Source organism: Anoplolepis gracilipes, chromosome 10 (assembly GCF_047496725.1).
Source record: "Anoplolepis gracilipes chromosome 10, ASM4749672v1, whole genome shotgun sequence".
In the NCBI taxonomy this organism is placed as follows: Eukaryota; Metazoa; Arthropoda; class Insecta; order Hymenoptera; family Formicidae; genus Anoplolepis; species Anoplolepis gracilipes.
The window spans coordinates 1,019,586-1,038,908 of NC_132979.1; the positions used below are offsets into that span (position 1 = coordinate 1,019,586).

The 19,323-nt window shown below is 36.0% G+C and overlaps 1 protein-coding gene across 1 annotated transcript in view; it reads right to left on the reverse strand.

Moving 5' to 3' along the window:
- The window catches only part of Ed (hemicentin protein echinoid), a 201,537-nt gene that overhangs the window by 122,406 nt on the left and 59,808 nt on the right, over nucleotides 1-19,323 (reverse strand). The window contains exon 3 of the mRNA XM_072901225.1: nucleotides 6,711-6,768. The gene's annotated coding sequence lies outside the window, so the exon portion shown is untranslated. The remainder of the gene's footprint in view (nucleotides 1-6,710; nucleotides 6,769-19,323) is intronic.

Sequence of the window (19,323 nt, forward strand, 5' to 3'; positions counted from 1 at the left end):
TTTTTTAGTTGTAAACGTTGGCTTATCCTGAAGATAAAGCCAACAATCCACATACACGCGTTCGTCAAGAACGACGTTTCCTCAACGTAACAGGGATCGTAAAGGGGATGTAAAGATATATAATATGAAGATACGAAACTTAACCAAACGAGCTGTCGCCTTCTTCTTTCAGTGTTGCCAGTGATAACACTAGATAATGAGATTTTGCCTTCTTCGTAAATCAGAAGACACTCTCTTCCGTTGTGTATGTTTAGATTCACTTTGAATTTTTAACTATCTTTGAGCATCGAGATTGCATCATGTTATTATTAACCGACCGATGACAGGAAATCAGATTTACGGCTAATTAAAGCCTGAAAATCTCAAGTCCAATATAAATACGAGAATTGCATCACCAAAGATGAAGAACGCAACAAATTCTTCTTTCATTCATAATTCATGACATGAAAAATTCAAAAACGTTATAAACGTATATTTGTGACTTCCTAGGTAAATTAATGATACTAATCGGAGAAGAGAAATAGCAGTAATCTATCGATCGGGGCAATTATAAAATTAGAACTCGGTAGACGTGCGATGCCATTTCGACCTCGGCCGCTTGTCCTTCCGGTCACGCGAAGTCGAGGACTTAAATATCTGGCGGTAGCTTCGTCGTTAATTGGTCGGTCGAAGATGACCCAGCTGGACAAGGGAACTTGTTCAAACATCTAACGCAGACACGACGTCGAGGTGTCGGACAGCGCATCGGCAGGATTACCCGAAAGGAACTAACATCACGATACTCGACATTTTCGACGATTTAATTAATGATAATTGACAGGATATCTCACAGGATATACGATAGCCAATTAATGTACCATGCCGATGATAGACAACATGACGCTGTGTCATTCACCTTTCAATAAATTCAACGTCGAAAACCAGCTACTCTCGTAATAATGTTTGATAAAAGATACGTTTGTTAAAAAATTCTTGACACAATGCAAAGTGAGAACAAATTGCGCCATCTCCCGCGCATAGTCAATATATTCTGTCGTAATGAAGCGCGTAACACGCCGTCGCTTTCAATTTCACCGAATCGCACCGTGCAGTCGCGGCAAGAAGAGCACACTCGGATCTTCACCGTCTTTCGCTTTTAAGGACCAGCCGAGAATAAGGGATAAAGGGCGGCGTGATTATTCCGTGCATATCTTCAGCAGCTCCTCTGCAAGAGCCGCGCCCCGGTTTATCTTCCGCGACGTAATCGTACCTCTTTGCATTACGTTCAGTCGGAAGTCAAGTCTCGAGAAAGAAATGCCGATATTACTTGCCTATAGAGACAAAATAAGAACGGAATGTACGCCACATTGTGTTTGGATTATTTCTAAGAGAAATGTTGTCTTACATTCTTTCAAAAAAAGAATAAAAGGAGAAAAGGAGAAAAGGGAGAAAAAGGAGAAAAAGGAGAAAAAGGAGAAAAAGAAGAAAAGGAAAAAGAAAATATATGAAGGAAAGATAGCCTCTCGGAGAGATTACGCGATTACTCGGTTGATCAAGCTATCCGCGATCCATTGTACGATGGTTTACTACCATTGGAAAGAAAAACATTCTATCGCGCGCTCGCAGTCGCTGAGGCAAAAGTACCTAAAGATTACAAGTCGCGGGAGGGAAGAAAGAACGAAGTAACAAGTTGTTTGTTCAAGCCCGCGAATTTTCCGAGGCACCTAACGATCGGTGAGAAAAGTTGCGCGTCAAAAGAGATATAAATTCGCTTCTCTCCAATAATATCGACGTCCCTCGCGCACGAAAAGGGTAATTTACAACGGCGCTCGCCACCACCGTTCGCGTATCGACGTTAGTTCATTAACTTGTTACACAGTTGCATGGCGGACGCTCGATATCCGCCTTATCGATTTTCAGTCGACTTCGATGGCCAGAGTGCCATGACGCGACGTGGAGTATCTTTGCGCGGGATACAAGCTAATACTCTTCCGTCGAATGCTTTTTTCCCCCTTCTCTCTCTCTCTCTCTCTCTCTCTCTCTCTCTCTCTCTTTGTCTCACTTATCAAGCCGAAGGACGTATGGTATATATACTATATACATGCGCTTTTCCAACAATCTCATCGATCGCGCGACCTACTCATCGGCCGCGCACACGTGTCGCAGGTGCCGTTTTACAGGTGCTCGTGTCCGCCGTTCGTATCTAGGCGTTCAACTAGACGACTCGTAAATTTATCACGACGTTTTCTTGTCTGCACGCGGTTTCCCGTTATACATATATAGTATAACATATATAGTATTACACATTACACCATCGTGCGAATACAGCCACGGGATGTCGGGCAAATAACTTAATTATTCTCAAGCTACCCTCAGCTGTGCACTGAATAACAGAAATCGCCATGTTTTTCTTTCTTTTAACTTTCTGAATTTAATTCAGTGTTTCTCGTCGAGTTGTATCAACTCCTTCAACTGGAAGCATCTGACTGATCAAACTCGACTTTTCTAAAAATGAATGGTTACCTCAAGAGATTCAAAACTACTGTTTAGTATTTAAAGAGACTTGAAACTTTTTATGCTTTGACAAACTTGATTCCATTGGATTTCAAGCACCCGTCTATCAAATAAATTGCAAGAGTGTCTCGGAAAAAGATTTGCGACTTTCTTCCTTTCTTCCTTCAGCGCTTTACGGATATTTTTATTCAAACGGATCGATCTTTTTATAGCGAAAACTTTATTATTGCCTTCTCTCATCGCGACGTTTCAAGTTTCATTACTATAAACATTCGAAACATTACGAAATCCAGGCTAAGTTTCGCGAAAGCAAGAGCCATTCCAAATTAACTCTCGACCAGTCGCAGACGTAACAGCCCCAGCTAATCAGAGAGAAATGACTCCTTCCACGACGAGCTCGAGTTACAAAGCTACTCTAGATGACGAGAATGCGGATATTGTCCCGCTACGCTGGTAGGTATATACATACCTACCGCCGAGAAGAGACTCCAAGTTTCGCGCTACGAATTCCAGTGGGGTGCACGAGACGAGCAAAGCTCACTCGGAATTGTGTTCGTCGCGAACGTGACGGACCGGAAGAACGGGTTGGCGCGACCCCGGAAAGGAAAGCCGGTGAAGATCAGGTTTTCCCGAGAGAGCCGGCGTCCCTCTCTGTGACCGAGGCTAGAGACGACGACGACGACGCCCAGGGACACGATAAACCCGGTGGACGAAGCGAGGCGTGCTGGTGCGACTCGTCGTCGACTTTGTCTCCTCGCGTGCCAGAAGACGACGAGAACGGCGTGGACGGAAGTGGCAACCATCGTCGTCGTCGTCGTCGTCGTCGTCGTCGTCGTCGGCAATTTTCTCGGTCACCACGATATTTCAAGAGACCGGACTGGCCAGAGGGAGAGAGCTACTCGAGTATCTCTGGGTTTCTTATAACGTGTTTCTCCCACGTGCCTTGGCGATCGTTAATATAACGCCCGCTACCCCGCGGTCGTCCTGAGAGGGGGCGCGACGTGAAATACTGCAGTGGTGGTGGTTCCGTCCCGACGCTTCGCTGCCGCTTCACGTGCCGTCGCCTCGTCGGCGTCGTCCGGCACGAGTCGTTTCCACGTTAACGCGCCGCTATTCCGCCTACACGACTACATCAGCTGGTTCCGCCGCCGCTCGCCTCCGCGCGATTCGCCGCGATAATTACGTCCGAAACTGACTTTCCGGCCTACAACGGACGGCGGGGATCGATCGATGCGACACTGTCGCGACGCTAAGAATAAGATCGAAGCACTATAGACAAACAGAACGAAACTAGAGAAACTTGACTATATGGGCCAAAGATTATGCATTCTTATATATTTTTAAATATCTTGCATTATTTGTGGAATAAAAATGCATAAAAGGCATCAAATTTGTAGAAGAAAGTCCATTATAATAAGATAAGGATGACGTTTTTCTTTGATTAAATTTTATTCTGACGTAAATAAGCGACGTTTTATGTAAAGCATATGTTTTTCGTATATGTAAGTATTAATAAAATCATGTAAAAATATTATAAATTTCTATAAAAATACGGTTCGGCCATTTTAATGGAAATCTATCATCTAACTCCTTGCATAAGATACTCCCATTAATCTCCTTATATCAGTCACAGTGTATTAAATCACGTACAGAAGATTTTCGTTGAATAAATATCGATAAACTTATAAATTTAATTCTATTTAAAGATAGAAAATTTTTGCTATCTGTATTAAATTGTCGTATTTTTATCAAATATTGATAAAATTTCTTCTACATATCATTGCTTTTATTACAAAATCACGAATGTACAATTTTATAATTTAAAGTTATTTCACTTTAAAGATTTAATTTGCTCCGAAAAATCAGATTGTTTTATTTTTGTAATTCCTTCGTGAATCGATACCTCAATTTTTCTATTGTCATTGCATTTGCGTGGCATAGAATCTTTGTCGAAAATTGAGTAAGAAAATTATATTAGTAAAAAATTAGAAAATTCGCACAAGGACAACGATATATGAAAGAAATAACTGGATAATGAATATACACAGTAAAAAATTGTGCGTCGATATGTTAAAATTTTCTTGTGTTACCACGTTTTGATTACTATTTCAATGTAAAATTAACATACAGCTGATGTCTCTTAGAAATGGAATATTATTTTTTTATGTTTAATATTTTTAACACATCAATTATAATTATTTCAAATAATCAACATGGTTCAAAATCAATTTAACATTCTAAGAAAAATTAAAATAAATCTTTGAGTAATCATGAACTTTAAAATGTTCTATCAACATTTTATACAAGTTATTGTAACTACTCTTTCATGTAGTTTTTAATTAATTTGTACGTTATTTTTACATTACACTTAAAGTCACAATAACAAAAATAAATGTAAGTTTTGTGTGAATTACTTAATATTTCTAATTTGTCAATAAGTAACACACAAAAAAATGAGTTATTTTAACTTAAAATTTAAAGTGACCTTTCTGACATGCAAAAAATGTTAAAATTAACATTTTATTTTTTACTGCGTACGGTAACTTAATACGAATAGCGAAAATTAATTGTATCGTCATTAGTAAACTTAATAACTAGATTAGAAGTGAAAATATTTTCTCGAAAAGAATTTATGCTAACAATGTGTAATCTTCTCTACACGTGTATAATTATTTCGTGTACAGAATAATCGCTTGATAAAAATTTGCTCCTCCGATTATTACGTCCGTAGAATTCTCGTTTAATATTCATAACTGGAAGCATAGGAAGCGAACATTTCAGCACACACAGTATGGTCGACGACGGCGTCGTCGTCGTCGTCGTCGTCGTCGTCGTCGTCGTCGTCGTCGTCGTCGTCGTCGCGAAACTCGATCGGAGAGTGCGTAGATATCCAAAGGGGATCGCATACATACAGCGTGGCGTATCCGCGCGTTGCCCGAGGCGGATGGTAGAATCGTCCAGCATTGTGCTTGCAAATCAAGCGGACCGAATTTACATGAGATTTATGGCATTCCGTTCGCTCGCACCCTCGGTCCCTAACGCACCTCCTGCCCCTCACCACCCTTCTCCCAGCGTTTCGGTTCTTCTCGATACCCCCGGTGTAATGCAGTGTTCGATCGTTACGTCTGTTCCAGTTGAAGGTTCTTGCGATCGAAATAGACAATTGTTGATACCTAAGTCATTTCTAAATGAGAAAATAATTGTGTCTCGAAGAATGATGGTATTAATAGTGGATAGATATTTTATATAGATGTTTAATCGATATTTTACACTCTCAGTTGTTAGATTACCTCTCGGTTATTATTATTACTTTCCTGTCTATTATTATACTTAAGCTTTGAAACCTGAAATAGAGAGTTGAACTCTCTTCTAATTATATAATTATACTGTAATATATAAATGTCTCAAGGAAACTCGATCGATTATTAAATTAATATTCTTTTCGACTAATTTTACAATAACAAAAATACTTCTATCAATTAAATCGTGCAATAAATTCAATATCGAGAGATTGCGATATTTATAGATATTTTATAGATAGCGGTTCGATCCTTCGCCGATTTCGGCAGGCAAACTCGATGATGATCGCAAGAGGGACACGTGCAAGCATGACGTTTTTGCACGAGATGCCGGGAGAAACAAGGACGGGAGAGCTGTCGCGAAACCGGTCGGACAAAGACATCGGGATAATGGTAGGTACCAACGCAAAGCGCCTACGCAAAAAGACTTGGAAATAACAGCCGGGGTACCGCCCCAACTCGACGATATCTGCGCGGCAGATGCAACGATCGGTGGCCGTAAAAGGGGAAGAGAAGAGAACGTTTGCAGTATATGCCCGTGCATCACGCACGATGAAAAAGAGACGCAAGTACGTGTTTGACGATTCGCAAAATCGTGCATTTAACGCGTCTGCATCCGAAATTCGCGCGAGATTATCGAGATAATAAATATGCAGGCTTAAACAAGGATGTGTGCAAGCGATTTCTATAGTTTTTATCATTTTTAATAATTATCAAAGTAATAAAAAAATATATATTGTATACATATATTGTAGAGAAAGAGATTATATCTATTAAATGATTAAAAATTATTAGAAAAATCAATCAAACAATATCTTGTATGGAGTCTAATATTATATACAAAATGCAAAAGTTTTAAAAAACGTAAGTATATCTGTCTCTCTTTACAGTAAAATATTATATCATAGAAAAACTCACCCTCTCTTATGTGGATTTCTTCATACTCGGTTGTAAATTTGACGCGAATACTGCAAATCTGAAAAATTATAAGAACAATGTTAATTGTTATATATATGTATCTCATTTCTCTTAGAAATTAAACGCAAAAATGTTATGTTTTAATGAAGGAAAGTATTTTTTTTTTTTTTGATTCAACATTCAATGTCTTTAATTAGTATCCTATATTCATTAACAATGAATTTTCCGTACGCTCAATATTATTAATTTCTTCGTTTTTAAAAATCTTGGATACATCATTTTTTACCGATGTAATATGAGTGTTGCACATATATCTATTTTAATGACCGTGATAGTCTCTCGAAAAAGATTCTCACATAAGAATATGAAATAGATAAGAGATATGAATGCAAAAATATGTAAATTGATATAAGTTCGAGTATATTCTCAACAGTTTAGACATCAATAAAAAAATAAAATCTATTTTAACAAGTTTAAGTATAATGCTATAATAAGAGATTTGCAGTAAAAAACATTAAAAATAAAATACTACTTTTAACAATTTTTGCATGGCTCGAAAAGTCCACTCTAAATTTTAAGTTAAAATAACTCATTCGTCATGTGTTATTTATTATGCAAACTAAAAATATGACATAAATTTAAAAAAAATTAACAAAATACTTTACATTTATTTTCCGTTATTGTAACAAAGTTTGATGTAAAAATAACATACAAATTTAGTACTACATGAGAGAGTAGTTACAATAATTTCTATGAAATGTCAATAGAATATTTTAAAGTTCATGATTATTTAAAGATTAACTTTTCTTAAAATCAGGGTTTATACTCAAACCTTGTAAAAAAATTCTCTGAAAATTCCCTGATTTTCCAGGTAAGTAAAGAGAATATATGTTCAAGATTTTTTTAATACATCTTTCAATTAAAAATAAAACCAGAATTCTCAATAATTAATGAGTTTTCGCAAAGTGAGATGTCAGTTTCATACACGTCACTAATCATTTATAACATAAAATCACAATTATCAAAAAGAGGAAAAATTCCCTAAATCTCAATAAAATTTCATGGCACTTCTAATTTTGCCGAGATACAAAAGAAATCCCTGAGAATTCCAAGTTTTCCATGTTTTCCAAGGTATAGAAACCCTGAGAATATTAAACTGACTTTGAAGCATGTTGACTGTTTGAAATGATTGAATAAATGTTAATGATGTATTAAAAATATTTAAAACAATATTCCATTTTTAAAAGACACAAAATGTAATACGTAAAAACATTATTAAAATAATAAAATATCAGTTGTATGTTAATTTTACATTAAAGTAGTAATTAAAACATAATAATACAAGAAAATTTTAATATAAATGCACACATTTTTATTGTGTGCTTATGTTCAGTTGTAATAATAAAAATGTGTAAAATTGAAATAAAATGATTAAAAAATGTTTAAAATAATTAAAATGAAAGTTATAAAATAATCATATAAATGAAATCACAGAATGTAATGTTAAACAGCAAACAATTGTTTCTCTTGAATGCATCGTGAAAAAGGGAAAACGAGATTACTAATGTACGCGCGCGACATAAAGGAAAGCCCAAAAAAAAAAAAAAAAAAAAAGAACTCTTTCCCTGCAATAACCAAGTCTTATTCAACATATTCGAATATCGATAGGAAGTCGCTGCTCGTCTAGATGCAACTGCTGAAACGCGTTGGAGCTCGTACCGCAAAGTACGAGTCTCGCATCATCGCTCTCGTCTCGGAATTTCGTGAGATTGCAAGCAGCATCCGCGGGTGGTCCTTTTTAATTTCCTGTCCAGGATGCGCTTGGACGCCGCAACGTCGTGGTCGGGGACAAGGAACTCGCTCGGGGAATAAGAAGAGGACGGCGGGAGATAGAAAAGAGACTTACGACGACGTTGGCGGAGGAGGAGAAAAGGAAGGGAGAAGGTACTGAGGTGGAATTCTTAAAATTCCGGATTTAACTCTTCTGGAAGGATTAACGCGCGACGCTTTCGAAAATGTCCAAGTACCAAAGAATCTGCGCGACTTACGATTACTTCTTTCTTTTTTTCTTCCTCCTCTTCCTAGAAGACTATCGTCTTCTTTCATCTTTAAACAAGTTTCAACTCTTGGATATTTCGATCGAAAAGTGACTTATATACGAATACATATTTATATCCGACTCGTGTTCAGTCGCGCATGTATATAACATGTATATGTATATGCATATATATATATATATATTATAAATGACAAAAAAATCCCTTCGGAAAAGCATCGAATCTTGTTGGGAACATCTCGATCGCGGAAGGAAATGGGAAGAGTATGCCGCGTCGGTAAGTGGATTCGTTCTCGTGTACAACGCGTCTCAGACTACATATATGTACGTATATGTAAAAACCATGAGTTCTTTCCACGAAGACCTTCGTGAGACACGTTACGGAGGGAGACTCGAAAGGAGGCTAGAAAGAACCACGCCGAGGAAACATCTAATAAACCGAGTTGTTTCCGTCTTGACGATGAATAACCTATTTCTAAAACATGCAAAGAGCGAGATACAATCTCCCATTATACACATATCTGTAATCGGAATGTAAATTTAATCAATGACGGAATTTGTCTGCTTGTTATACTAAACATCGGTAAATCTCCGTGTTGGCTGTTGGCTCTCATCTTTCATCGTATAGTGCGCGAAAATTCAAATAAAAGCGGTGAACGTATATTTCTATTTCGCGGATGTGCCGAATAATCGAAAAACGTAGGACAGAGATTGTCGAGTTGTCGGCAATGTAACGATATTGAATTGGAGTATTGGCGAGACGGTGGCTCCTCATAGAAAGCAATACTTGGCTGACAGCTTGACAAAGCGCTACGCCAACGTGATACACATCGTGAGAGAGGTTGATAGAGAAGCGACGTAAACACAATAAAAAGATGTAACCAGAGAGAGAGAGAGAGAGAGAGAGAGAGAGAGAGAGAGAGAGAGAGAGAGAGAGAGAGAGAGAGAGAGAGAGTGCTAAGTTGAAAAATAAATTCGCAGCAATTGTGATGTCATATATCGTTACAAAAATATAATAAAATATAATTTCTTTTTATCTTCCTCTCACTCTCTTTCTTTCTCGCGACAGCATCGTTTTTTTATATACAGTGTCTACTCAAATTTTGTAAAAAGATTGTCTGAAAATTCTCTGATTGTTCAAGTATTTATGTTCAAAATTCTGGATAAAAAAATATTTTAAAGATATTTTTTATTAAAAAAATTTTTAATAAAATAAATTCTTTTATAGCGTGCATTTTTTTCTAACGGATTTACTTATATGAAGAAAAAACGGAGCAGTTTAAGTTTCAAATGCTAGATTTAAAAATGTATAGAGAAAACTGAATATAACTTTCATAATATGAGCATTTTCCACTTGCATAACATTTTCATTTTTTATCATTAAAAATTATAAAAAATATATACTGCATATTCAATATTTTATTAAGACAATAAATACTAAATACATAAAGAAAAAGAGATACACATTTATATTTTAAATGTATAAATTGCTTGACTTGTTGCCCTTTTATAATGTGAAAGTAAAATTATCAAAGAAATAAACAAAAATTCTCTGAATCTCAAAAAGTTAAAGAGAAAGATGAGAATTTCCTAATTTTTCCAGGTACAAAAGTAATCCCTGAAAATTCTAGGTTCCCCATGTTTTTTCAAGGAATAGACACTCTGATATAATCTCAAATAAATTCATATTTCGATAAAATATTTCGCGGCATTATTTGAAGATAGTTTTAGTATCAAGTAAAGTAATGCAATAAGCTAATGCGTTTTACCCGATTCTAACTTTGATGGAGACTTAATATTCTGACGATGCAAAAGTTTTGGCAAGAATAGAGCGCATGTCAAAATATTTTGCATCGCACAAGAGAGAGAACACTGTCACACGTGTTTCGAGAGACTCTTTGCATATTCTGGCGTATAACGTTAATGGAACGAGCATTTCGCGCATGTACACGAGTAAGGCGCATTGCAGATGATAGTACGCGCTACCGCCGCCGAATATATATGTATATGTAAAAGAACGCAATGCCAGATCGCTCTTTGATCTCTCTGTCTTTACGTCGGTACCTTTGTCGAGAGTCATGATAAAGTTTTCGACGATTGCGCGCTACGTAAGAGATCAGCTTTATCCCTCTCCCCCCCCCCCGCTTCTTCCTCTCTGCTCCTGTCAGTTCTTCACGTTCACCTTGCTTTTATATCCGTGAAGACCTGGTGTGGAATCGCGCACGGCCCGAGATGATAAAAATTTATGGAGATGGAAGAGTAAATTGACATTCCGTACAGAAAGTTCCGTCGTTTTTCTCTTTCTCTCTCTCTCTTTCTATTTCGAGAAAACATTAACTTTTAAGTAGATTGAATAGAAAACTAACAATGTGGTAAAAATAATTAACAGGATCGGCAACGTGTCAAATGTTGATTGAGCGCAAACAAGATTGTATGTATATCGAGACGTGCCATATCGAAAAGTGACATAATTAAACGACGTATCATCAATCATTACACGTTTCTCTCCATCTCTCTCCTTACGCCTTGAATTTAATATCCTCCATTATATTCGTAATTATGGATTGTCTCTGGAACGTTTTGTAATTCTGCTCATTAAAATATTCCAAATCGCGAATATTATACGAATATTATGCTTTTATTCGCGATTGGCTTAATTTATTTCGAGCAGCGGTGCAGATTTTTTTGCGATGGTAGAGATTTTCGGTCAGCGACAGACGGCATATTTTGCTTTATAAATCCTAATCGGTTCTATACCTAAATCCAGCGTACCGGGAACCTATCTAACTAGCTCATCAATTTCAGGTACCCCCGGTCCTGTATGTAGCGTGCGCTAATTGCATTTGCTTCTGTGCCGATACCCCGTGCCAGTCTCCATCAGATTATTGTAATTATTGTTATTACGAATATCTCTCATACACGCGTAATTTACGGCGAAATAGTTTGAATTACGGAGACCCCGGCATCAATTATGTGTGCTACCGCGACGCGGCGGCAACGCTCATTGGAAATTGAAAATTTTTAGCGCGACGCATCGTCGACGTTATTCGAGCATTAAATTAATTATGCGCGTCGATGTGCGTCGTCCAACGCGGTGCGTGACATAATTCGCGCCGATAAAACATTTCGATTAAATGACGCGGTACTTGATTGCCGCTATCATCTTTCATTCTCTCTTTAACACTTGCCTGTACGTGTTATATAAATATTTAACTCGATAAAGGGTACACATAGCTTTATTCATAACTTGTTTAATACTTATAGAATTTTCAAAACTATTCACTTTTTAATATATAATATTAACTTTTTTTTCTTTTAAAATAAAGTTCAATTGAACATCTTACTTGTTGTTGAACTTAATATTAAATCTTAATTTATATTTTAATCCTTATTCTCAGTACCGATGGGTTATTTTTGTCCGTGTATTTTATAACGATATCAATTTTTCGAAAAAAAAAAAAAAAAAAAAAAAAAAAACAAATAATCGTACGACAATATATTTAAGCAAACTATAATTTTCAAACGTATTATTCTAATCTTTATTTCTAAGAACCAAAGAAAGCATATAAAATTAAAACAATTTTTTAAACACTTTTACTCATTGATAAAAGAGTCGAACATGTCTTGACCCACTTGTACAGTTTGATGGTGGGAAAAATAATAGTACGGAGTAAGAGTTAAATTTAAGTTGAGAAAGAAAAGGAGAGAAGTTAACAAAAGCACATGATATTCCTCATATTAGACGTTCCGTAAAACAATCAGGGAAAATCTAAATTACTTAAGAAAACTGCGCTCGAAAAAGAAACTTGGATGTTTCTGTTGTGTTGTGCAAAATATTTCTGCATTTTCGTTGCATACTAATGAAGCTGATTTTCTTTTCGTTTATACACGTCTAAAACTTAAAGCGGACGAAAGCACGTGTCGCGCGAATGAAAATCTCTCCAACAGAGACAACTCTTACGTCTTTCCGCGTTGCAATCATCTCGCAATTTATTTTGAAGCGCACAGAGTTGGAATGTTTCCTTAATTGTCAGGTACACGGAACGTAATATTTCATGCGGCGAGCCACCTGCGCGAGTTTGCAGGACGGTAAACCATCCCGGCTACTATCGTCTTTGAGATGCTTTGACCCGATCTCACGGTAAGAGTATTGAATTTGCATATTATTTGGTAGCGCACGAGTAGTTCCTTGTGCGAGAGCCAGGCGACCAGCGAGAGACTTCCTTCCTTCCTGCCTGTCGAAACGGCTTCTTGGACCGGATGGGTCCAGGGCCCGCGGGATACCAGCATCTACTATAGTCTATGCCGTTCGTTCGTAAATCTCACATCCTTCGTCTATCCTCGATTCGTGGCGTTTGTGCCATTAACACAGAGGAGCATCGCGGTTCCGCTATATTTCCCTCGACGACGATAGTCGTTGTAATTTAGCGTATCAAAAGAGAGAGAGAGAGAGAGAGAGTCTCTGGTTCTTACTTTATTTCGACGATTGGCGAGTTTAAACTCGCGAAAAAAGGATAATCTAAATCATGGGATACGTTTCTAGGGTCTAAATTGCGCCTCGCGTAAGCGCAAGCGTACCGCCAGTGGATTCCTAAGTGCAGCAAAAGCCTTGTCGGCGAAAAAGGTATATATATACATATATACAAGGTGATGTCGAACAATAACGCAACGCATCCACCTCACTCGCCTAATGTATTTCCACCGAAAGCCTCGCGATTGCATGCAAGTTGCGGTCAGACTGGGTAACGACATCCTAATTATATTATTAAACCCGCGACCTCTCTTTTTACAAAGTCTTTCTCGTTAAAAATTTCGTTCCTTCAACTTGAATATGTTGTAGATCAGATTATAAAATCCGTTTTTTCACAAAACCAAAACATTTTGCAAAATGCGGCTATATTCTCAGATCATGATTAAAAGTAAAATGAAAAAAAAAAAAAAAAATGTTTTACAATTTGGGTAAGAACTTTTTTAGTCTTTTTATAAAACGCTCACAAGCGACTTGTCATATTGTCAAATGCACAAAGAATTGTACATTGTTTTAGATTCTGACTGGTTTATTTCAGTCGTTTTATAAACGATACGCGCTTTCACCCACGTTCTGTGTAATATTTATTGTACATTAAGTTTCTGTAACTATACTATTTATTCAAAATTTACTTTTGTATTATGTAGAAATTATTTAGAAAATTTTAGACTAAAAAAATACTTTTTATACAAGCGCTTGAACAATTCTATTCAGGTACTCAGCATTTTTTCAGAATTATACATATATTACTTTTTATAAAACCTTCATTATAATAAATCATAATAAATGTCACTCATACAAGTCTGAACGTTTTCTCATTTAAAATACACAATAATTACTTAGTAATTTTCCATAAACAAGTGATTGTTTTATCTATCAAAACAGTTCATGAAACGAAAATAAAATAAATCAACCAGAATATAAAATGATGTATAAATTATGTACAATGTATGACAATATGGCAGATTGGTTGTTTATTTATTGTTTTATAAAAAGATTAAAATTCTTAGTCCGTTGTAAAATATTTCATTTTTAATTATAACTTTAGAATATAGTTGCACATTATATGCAATGTCTAGATATTTTATAAAAAGATGGATTTTGTAATCTGATTACGACAAATATAAATAAAAAATAAAGATGATTATTCGCGGACAATTAATTTTCATAAAATTTTAATAATAGCTTTATCTGTTGTTACATTTTTTACAAATAATGATGTCAAAGCAATGTCCTATAAACACACACATAAACGTACACACACGCATGTATACATGCATGCATGCATGCATACATATTTTGTACTCATACATTTGTAGCTTATTAAATTAAAATGTTAAAACCATTCTAATAATAACGAAAAAAACGGAACTGCTGTTGACGTAAATAAATTATCAGATTTTGAAAATTACAATATTCTGATCTTATAGAGCGCAAGTCAAACATATTGTAAATGACATTTAAAAATATTCAAATGAAATAAAATGTGAATTATAAAGGTAGATGCAATTAATGTGAATTTCCTCTACAAAATTATTGTTTTTGCAGTTCTCGTTAATAAATATTTTTTATTGTGCCCCACCTGTGCTACATTTATTCGCTTCAACAGTTTTACCATTATGTCTCGAAATATATCCTGAATATTTTAGAAATATAAAGTTGTTATAATAGTATACTTTTAAATATGTTTAAATAAACTCATTATCGCAATATCTGTATGAATAAATAAACTTTTCTGCCGTGTAATTACTGTGTCATTATATATTATTTGCTATTTATGATGTATAATATTAAAGATAGAATTCTCTTTCTGTTTTCGTATGTAAAACGCATCGCTCAAGAACAGGAAGAAATGTTTCTGAAAAGTTAAAACTTCTTCACATCTGTTGGCAGTCTCTTTGACTACTTTTAAACTATTCAAAAGATGTCGTTTCGATATAATCGTTGTATATTGATAAAACGTGTTCTGGGCAATAGCGAAAAATCGAAAATGTATATATTTTCGATATTTCGCCTTACCTTTTTTCAGAGACGTACTCAATGTACCCTTTTTGTTATAAAGTTCTAAACCTCGAGAAATTCCAGTTTATTATAATCCTTTGTAAAATCTTGGAGTTTTTTCCTCATTCACCGACTGTTATTCGATCGAGTTTAACACATATTACGAAAGACTTATTTCGACTTTAAAAGTCTCCCAAATCGGCTTTAAGAGAGAGGTCTCTCGGGAGCGTCCAATTATCGTTCGACGAATTCCACTGTGGAATGTAGCTTAGCCGTGAAATTTTTAATAAATGTCACCCGTATGAATGGCATGAGTGAGGAAACTCGAGAAATTTTCGTCCATAAAACCGGTGTACAAAGCCTTCCGACGACGGTTTTACCCATCGCATACATACGTCGTGGAACGCGCGCCGCGCGCGTCGACAAACCGGTTCTTCCCGATCGCCCATGGCTGTATGGATGTGTGACAGGAGCAACGTCTTCGGTCCCGTCGCGGATGTCCCCTATACGCGTAATCCTCTGCCGTTGCACAAGAGCGATTCCTCGCTACAGTGGATTTTCAGTGAGGAGTGGCTATGCAAAGAAAGCGCGGGCACGCCCGATCCGCCTTTATATATATATATATATATATATACAGGCCAAGTCCGGAGACTTCCTTAATGCCCAAGCCCGATGAGAGTTTCTCGTCGCGAGAAATACGCGCCCTGTAACCTAACCAGCGCGCTACTGGGAAGAACCGCACATTGTGAATAAGCAAATAAGTTCACTAAATTTCACGGGATTACACGGGCACGACTAAATGAACCGAGAAAGGTTAAGTAAGGATGTAACCTATGCGATTGCGCATGTTGTTGGATACCCTGAATCCGCTTCATTAATGTACCCCGCATAACAAATGAAGCTGCATAATTTTGTGATATTTATATTGCGCAGAGATATATATTATCTATATATATTATCGTTTAAAATTTTAAAAGTTTGAAAGCAGTTGGAAATTGTATAATAACTCTGATTATTAATCAATAATGATATAAAGGCTCTTTTGGAATTAATATTCGAATTTAATGTATAATAAAAAGGCGAATAAGAGCCAGCGCGATCTTCCTTAAATTCGAATTATATATTTATTAATTTCTGAGAAATGCAATTGGAAAGAGAAATAATGTTTTTCTATAAAGTAAACAAAATACAATAATTTTTGTTACAGACAGTTTCTTTGAATATATATTAAGAAAAAATTGTTCAACTAAAAAAGTATGATTGCTTTTAAATAATAGCACACATACATATAATACACAAATTTCTCATTTAATTATTTGATACACACAAGCATATGAATATCTCTCGTATAAATTAAATTATATAATTAGGTCGCGTCGTGTTGTCAAAAAGTAATATTAGATTTGTCAATAGTAAGAAATAATAAACTTAATCAATAGTAAGAAATTCATAACATTTCCCGACATGCCGAATATATAACCCAAATTCTCTCTTCAAGATTATTGACTTGCCAAGACGGCATTTTATTCTATTCTCGAGTAAAATACTCTGACCTCGGGAAAGGAGATTCTCCGTTCGATCGAAATGCCGTTGTGCATTTTACCTGTCAGGCCGTTTTCAGCATCTCCGATGAAATATTGGGACATAAACCTCTTTATGGGATCACTTAACCAAAGTGTCCTTCGAACGTCTATTTTTAAAGAAGGAATTTCAACCGCGTCGTAAAACGATGAGATTGATGATGAAAAAAATATCTCAAAATCCGCGATATTCAGCAAAAGAAGATCAGACACACAAAGTATTCGATAAAAATATTATACACGAGAAAGAAATATATATATATATATATATACAAAGAAACTTTTGCGAATCATACACAAACACATAATCACGTACGTACATCAAGCACGTGCTCGTTTAATGTCGCTGTCCGCGACAAGTTTCGCCATGCTTATTACGTGCACTGCAAGAACACAATTGTCCCGTAGTTAGAAATATTGTTGTAACGATGCGTGGCCGCAAGAGTGCTCATCAGCCGCAAAAAGTAGCTAACTGCCAGGTAAGCAAAAGCGAACGTGAACTTTTTTCATCATCAAAGCTCGGCAGATTTCGTCGATCAATGGCGTAAGTAAACGGGATAAAGTTAGCGAGGAAAAGGAAAGGTCGCTTAAGATGTAAAACTGTTAAAATCTAACATAATATTTGTATATAGTATAAAGTTAATTAATTTTTTTTTTTTTTTTTTTTTTTTTAACAAATGTAATTTTAATCGTAACAAATTTGAACAGTCTATGAGAAAAAAAAAAAAAGAAAACTGTTGGGATAGTTCTCTCTCTTGCAAAGTTCTACGCAATGTATTGGAAAAAAAGGAAAAATAAAAAGGGGTTTTTTATTTTTTTAAGCGCTCGATCAAGCATACACGTACCTAGTTACGCCACTGCCGCCGATCTTTTCGAACGGATGTTGGGAGGACGAGGAGGCGAGATGTCGTACTCTTTGCGGTTCCTTCTTAGCTGGATGCAATGGGGCGTTCACGGCACGACGGCGAGTCGATTCCGTTCCGGTCGAGAAGCCGGGAAAAACGAGAATCGATTCGTAGTTACGGCGAAACATGGACGCGCTCGTCTCGCTTCGCGTCCGCGAGTCGATCGCGACCGGAATCGATGTAGCAACCGATGCCGAAGGGAGCCTGGATCGCGCTAGTATTAGTGCTGTATACAAGCCCTCTCAGAACTTTCGTCGGGAAAGAGATTTTGACGCCGATGTAACTTACAAGACTATAACCGAGCCAGTTCTGTCCGTTTAATACCCTACCAATTTGCCAAGCTTTTTATTACATATTGCGCAGAGAGCGCAATATGTATTGCTTCAAATATTCATAACGCCACGTATCCGATCTCTGATTTGCTTCTGTGATAAAGTTTCATCAGTACGAATAATTAGCAGTAATTGTATTATAATTTTAATCATATAAAAGGCATTCAAAGAGAGATAAAATTCCATTGTTTTATTTAACCCTCTAATTTTTAATATTCTTTTACGATGTTATTTTTTTTCTTCCCTTGCTAAAGTAATATTAATTTTGTAAAAGGGAAAAATACTGATAAAAAATTTTACACGTTTGTTACGGTTACTTGAATAATGAATAGTAAACAATTATTTTAGTATTTTGTATTTAATACACACATTTATGCAGGACGGTTTCAGTAAACTATATTGTTGAAAGCTAAATAATTTAAGAGTTTTCATGCGTGCATATACAAAAGCATAATTGTATGTTAATTAAGCAAAACGCAAACAAACATACAGATTGAAAATACAGACGAAAAATTTGACAGTAGCGTAAAGTAAGCGGGGATGCATACATTATGTATCAAATTATATTAATTGCTAGAATAGTCGATGAAACTGCAAATGCACCTCGACATTTGCTTTATGTCATATTAATATTCTGTCGCGAAACAGAAAATTACCTCATTTAGGACAAATTGCCTCGATATACCTCCACCTCTATGACGCCAAATTATTCGACAGAAAAATTGTACTTCGCCGATGAAAGCAAACATAATCCATTGTGTATAAAAAACACAGTAATGGAGTTTTCAGCGTTCGTGGCTGGGCTCTGGCTATAGTGAATTGCATCGACTCAAAAGTTTCAAAAATACGGAGATGACATTGCAACTAAAAATACGAAATAATGCGCAAATACGTGAAGAGAGAGGGAAAAAGAGAGAGAGAGAGAGAGAGACGTTTTCATCAGTTCTGTTAATAGAAATTATGTGTTAATAATGTAGCGGTTGCATTATGATTTAAAAGGACAAAGTAGTTGAATACACGGGCAAATTTGAAAGCGACTAGAGAGAGTCAGACTATATTTATTACGTACCAAATCGAATCTTATAAATACATATATACAGGTAAAAGTATTTTCTTGCTATTTTATATGCCAAAAAAATTTGAAAAATTGTATAAAGAACACGCGCGCAACATTTTTTTTCTATTAAAAAAGTGAAGATTAAAATTATCGT